Below are 6000 nucleotides of genomic sequence, written 5' to 3'. Positions count from 1 at the left end.
ATGATGTGTAAAACATCATCTATGCAACATTTTGACCAAAGAACCACCATTACATGTTATGTAGACCACAAGGATTAAATTAAATTACATTTAGAAAAAAATCATAAAAATATGACTCCTTTAATGCGCCCTATAATCCGGTGCGCCTTATTTATGAAAAAAGATCGAAAATAGACCATTCGTTGGCATCTTATTTTATAATCCGGTTTGCCCTATGGTCCGGAAAATACAGCACCCTTACATGTTTACAGCATTTGTGAACTGTTAAAGGGGAACATTATCACAATTTCAGAAGGGTTAAAACCATTAAAAATCAGTTCCCAGTGGCTTATTTTATTTTTCGAAGTTTTTTTCAAAATTTTACCCATCACGCAATATCCCTAAAGAAAGCTTCAAAGTGCCTGATTTTAACCATCGTTATATACACCCGTCCATTTTCCTGTGACGTCACATAGTGAAGCCAACACAAACAAACATGGCGCATAGAACAGCAAGTTATAGCGACATTAGCTCGGATTCAGACTCGGATTTCAGCGGCTTAAGCAATTCAACAGATTACGCATGTATTGAAACGGATGGTTGTAGTGTGGAGGCAGGTAGCGAAAACAAAATTGAAGAAGAAACTGAAGCTATTGAGCCATATCGGTTTGAACCGTATGCAAGCGAAACCGACGAAAACGACACGACAGCCAGCGACACGGGAGAAGCGAAGACGAATTCGGCGATCGCCTTCTAACCAACGATTGGTATGTGTTTGTTTGGCATTAAAGGAAACTAACAACTATGAACTAGGTTTACAGCATATGAAATACATTTGGCAACAACATGCATTTTGAGAGTGCAGACAGCCCAATTTTCATCAATTAATATATTTTGTAGACACACCCTTTTCCGCTGATCTGTCCACTTTTGGAGTTGATGTCAGCAGGCCAGGGAAGCTAGGGTCGATATTCTTCTCTTGATCATCTTCGGTGGCATAAGGGACGGTGTGAGCCAAGACATCCAGGGGGTTTAGCTCGCTCGTCTGCGGGAACAAACTGCCGCCATTGCTTGCCGTGCTACCAAGGTCCTTTGTCCCTGAATAGCTCACACACTCCGGCAGATTCAATGGGGGTCTGGCGGCAGATTTCTTTGACTTTATCGTTGGAAATGCATCTGCTTTGAGTGTCGCAGGATATCCACACATTCTTGCCATCTCTGTCGTAGCATAGCTTTCGTCGGTAAAGTGTGCGGAACGAACGTCCAAGTTCTTGCCACTTTCGCATCTTTGGGCCACTGGTGCAACTTGAATCCGTCCCTGTTCGTGTTGTTACACCCTCCGACAACACACCGACGAGGCATGATGTCTCCAATGTACGGAAAACAATCGAAAAAATGGTAAATAACAGAGCTGATTTGACTCGGTGTTTGAGAAAATGGCGGATTGCTTGTTGTGACGTCATCGCTCCGTTATTTAGAATAATAGAAAGGCGTTTAATTCGCCAAAATTCACCCATTTAGAGTTCGGAAATCGGTTAAAAAAATACATGGTCTTTTTTCTGCAACATCAAGGTATATATTGACGCTTACATAGGTCTGGTGATAATGTTCCCCTTTAAGAGTGATCTACGACTCCAATTGTTGTTGGTAAAAGAGAAACGATGAGTGATTATCATCACACATCAACATCTTTAACATGTAAATGCTGCCTCTTGGTAGGACAACATTGCAAATTAAAATATGTTCTTAATTAAATTACCGTGGTTGAATTCAGATAAAATGAATATATACATACAGTACAGACCAAAAGTTTGGACACACCTTCTCATTCAATGTGTTTTCTTTATTTTCATGACTATTTACATTGTAGATTGTCACTGAAGGCATCACAACTATGAATGAACACATGTGGAGTCATGTGTGACGATCTGTCACTTCACTTCTGGTGAAGTGTTTTTTTTTGTTATTTTTGTTAAGTTTTTTTACCTGAGCGCTCGTTTTGAAACATAGTTTATCTTCAATTTCGACTCTTTAAAATTCAAAATTCAACCGACAAAAAGAAGAGAAAAACTAGCTAATTTGAATCTTTTTGAAAAAATTAAAAAATAATTTATGGAACATCATTAGTAATTTTTCCTGATTAAGATACATTTTAGAATTTTGATGACATGTTTTAAATTGGTTAAAATCCAATCTGCACTTTGTTAGAATATATATAACAAATTGGACCAAGCTATATTTATAACAAAGACAAATCAGTATTTCTTCTAGATTTTCCAGAACAAAAATTTTAAAAGAAATTCAAAATACTTTGAAATAAGATTTAAATTTGATTCTACAGATTTTCTAGATTTGCCAGAATAATTTTTTTGAATTTTAATCATAGTAAGAAATATTTCACAAATATTCTTTGTCGAAGAAACAGAAGCTAAAATATTTATTATTCTTTACAATAAAAAAATAAATAAAAAATTACTTGAACATTGATTTAAATTGTCAGGAAAGAAGAGGAAGACATTTAAAAGGTAAAAAGGTATATTTGTTTAAAAATCCTAAAATCATTTTTAAGGTTGTATTTTTTCTCTAAAATTGTATTTCTAAAAGTAATAAGAAACAAAGTAAAAAATAAATGAATTTATTTAAACAAGTGAAGACCTATCCATCCATCCATTTTCTACCGCTTATTCCAAGTGAAGACCAAGTCTTTAAAATATTTTCTTGGATTTTCAAATTCTATTTGAGTTTTGTCTCTTTTAGAATTAAAAATGTCGAGCAAAGCGAGACCAGCTTGCTAGTAAATAAATCAAATTTAAAAAAATAGAGGCAGCTCACTGGTAAGTGCTGCTATTTGAGCTATTTTTAGAACAGGCAAGCGGGCAACTCATCTGGTCCTTACGGGCTACCTGGTGCCCACGGGCACCGCATTGGTGACCCCTGCCCTAGTATATACAATAATATAAACCAAGTCATTGTATTTCATTTAGGATTATTTCATATCTTCATTTAAATAAAAATATATTTTTATCTTTTTTAGATACAGTCAATAAATAATGTGAACATGTATCATAACATGGAAATCTAAGAGAACATGTTGTGGATGATTGTGGTCTGGGAATTTTTTTAAATGTATTTTTTTACACATTTTTATAAAAAAATTAAAAAAAAAAAAGTTTTTCCGACGTATTACATTTTAGACGCTTTCTCTTCTTAGTTATTATTTCTCCGGCTGTAGAAAAGACCCGCTCACAGGGCACAGAGGAGGAGTCAGTGCGACACAGTTCGCGTATCGGTCACGTGACCGAAACAGCTCATGATCGGTCACGTGACTTTCTAAAAGTGGTACGCGCACCGACACAGGGTTTTGCTCTATGAGCTCGACGCATGCGCCGATGCATCGGTGTTGCCGGACCCATCACTACCTGACATTATGTACTTAACAAAAAGGTGAAATAACCGAAAACATGTTTTATATTCTAGTTTCTTCAAAATTAGCCACCCTTTGGCTCTGATTACTGCTTTGCACACTCTGGGCATTCTCTCGATGAGCTTCAAGAGGTAGTCATCTGAAATGGTTTTCACATCACAGGTGTGCCTTATGCCGGGGTTGATTAGTGGAATTTCTAGCTTCATCAATGGGGTTGGGACCATCAGCTGTGTTGTGGATGAGAAGGTGTGTCCAAACTTTTGACCTATACTGTAAATGTAAATGCTAAATGTTTAAAAAGTGCATAAATCTGAGATATGCGTGAAGAAAATTGTGAATTATATTTATATAGCGCTTTTCTCTAGTTACTCAAAGCGCTTTACATTGTGAAACCCAATATCTAAGTTAAAACATTTTTAAACCAGTGTGGGTGGCACTGGGAGCAGGTGGGTAAAGTGTCTTGCCCAAGGACACAACGGCAGTGACCAGGATGGCAGAAGCGGGGATCGAACCGGGAACCCTCAAGTTGCTGGCACGGCCACTCTACCAACCGAGCTATACCGCCGCAATTGTGCCATCTGATCACACTTTGCTGTACCTGTTTCGTCTAAGAAAAAAACGTACATTTTAGGTGTGGTGAAATTATCCTCTGCATTTGACCCGTCCCCTTGTTCACCCCCTGGGAGGTGAGGGGAGCAGTGAGCAGCAGCGGTGGCCGTGCCCGGGAATCATTTTGGTGGTTTAACCCCCAATTCCAACCCTTGATGCTGAGTGCCAAGCAGAGAGGTAATGGGTCCCATTTTTATAGTCTTTGGAATGACTCGATGAACTCACAACCTACCGATCTCAGGGTGGACACTTTAGACAGCTTAGACAATTAGACAGTTAAGTACTGATCCGAGACTAATTTAATTGTCAAAAATGACAAACTAGCATAATTCGCAGGGAGTAGTTGAATATGCGTGTATTGGCGCAATCGGAAAATCCTGGAGGGACTGAGTTCTTCCTGAATGAGGGCAGGTTGTTATGGTTGGAGGAGGGAGTTGTGACGACAGAGTTCCACCGGGGGGCAATATTGCTCTATGTATTTATTATATGTATATCAACAATATAATATAATAAATAATGAACAACAATTAATGAAATTAAACAATGGATGTCCGCTAACTTCTTGCAACTCAACGCCAAGAAAACGGAAATGCTGATTATCGGTCCTGCTAAACACCGACATTTATTTAATAATACCACCTTAACATTTGACAACCAAACAATTACACAAGGCGAATCAGTAAAGAATCTGGGTATTATCTTCGACCCAACTCTCTCGTTTGAATCACACATTAAGAGTGTTACTAAAACGGCCTTCTTTCATCTCCGTAATATCGCTAAGATTCGTTCTATTTTATCCACTAGCGACGCTGAGATCATTATTCATGCGTTCGTTACGTCTCGTCTCGACTACTGTAACGTATTATTTTCGGGTCTCCCTATGTTTAGCATTAAAAGATTACAATTGGTACAAAATGTGGCTGTTAGACTTTTGACAAGAACAAGAAAGTTTGATCATATTACGCCTATACTGGCTCACCTGCACTGGCTTCCTGTGCACTTAAGATGTGACTTTAAGGTTTTACTACTTACGTATAAAATACTACACGGTCTAGCTCCATCCTATCTTGTCGATTGTATTGTACCATATGTCCCGGCAAGAAATCTGCGTTCAAAGAACTCCGGCTTATTAGTGATTCCCAGAGCCCAAAAGAAATCTGCGGGCCATAGAGCGTTTTCTATTCGGGCTCCAGTACTATGGAATGCCCTCCCGGTAACAATTAGAGATGCTACCTCAGTAGAAGCATTTAAGTCCCATCTTAAAACTCATTTGTATACTCTAGCCTTTAAATAGACCCCCCTTTTAGACCAGTTGATCTGCCGTTTCTTTTCTTTTCTCCTCTGCTCCCCTCTTCCTTGTGGAGGGGGGGGGCACAGGTCCGGTGGCCATGGATGAAGTGCTGGCTGTCCAGAGTCGGGACCCGGGGTGGACCACTCGCCTGTGCATCGGCTGGGAACATCTCTGCGCTGCTGACCCGTCTCCGCTCGGGATGGTGTCCTGCTGGCCCCACTATGGACTGGACTCTTACTATTATGTTGGATCCACTATGGACTGGACTCTCACAATATTATGTCAGACCCACTCGGCATCCATTGCATTCGGTCTCCCCTAGAGGGGGAGGTTACCCACATATGCGGTCCTCTCCAAGGTTTCTCATAGTCATTCACATCGACGTCCCACTGGGGTGAGTTTTTCCTTGCCCTTATGTGGGCTTTGTACCGAGAATGTCGTTGTGGCTTGTGCAGCCCTTTGAGACACTTGTGATTTAGGGCTATATAAATAAACATTGATTGATTGATTGATTGAACAATATAATTAATAAACTATGGAATGGAGTGTGACTAAATTCAAGAGTGTGCATGGTGTGAGACTATGTGAAGCAGTTATCTGTTGAGTGTTACCGGGAGGCGTTGTTCCAAACTGGCAGTCCAAGAGGGCGAGGCAAAAAGGATGTAAGCAGACGAAAGATCCAGGGGCGAGAGAAAGG

The sequence above is a fragment of the Nerophis lumbriciformis genome, linkage group LG17 (genome assembly GCF_033978685.3).
Source record: "Nerophis lumbriciformis linkage group LG17, RoL_Nlum_v2.1, whole genome shotgun sequence".
NCBI lineage: Eukaryota > Metazoa > Chordata > Actinopteri > Syngnathiformes > Syngnathidae > Nerophis > Nerophis lumbriciformis.
The sequence above is the reverse complement of the archived record's forward strand: the minus strand, read 5'-3'. Positions refer to the sequence as shown.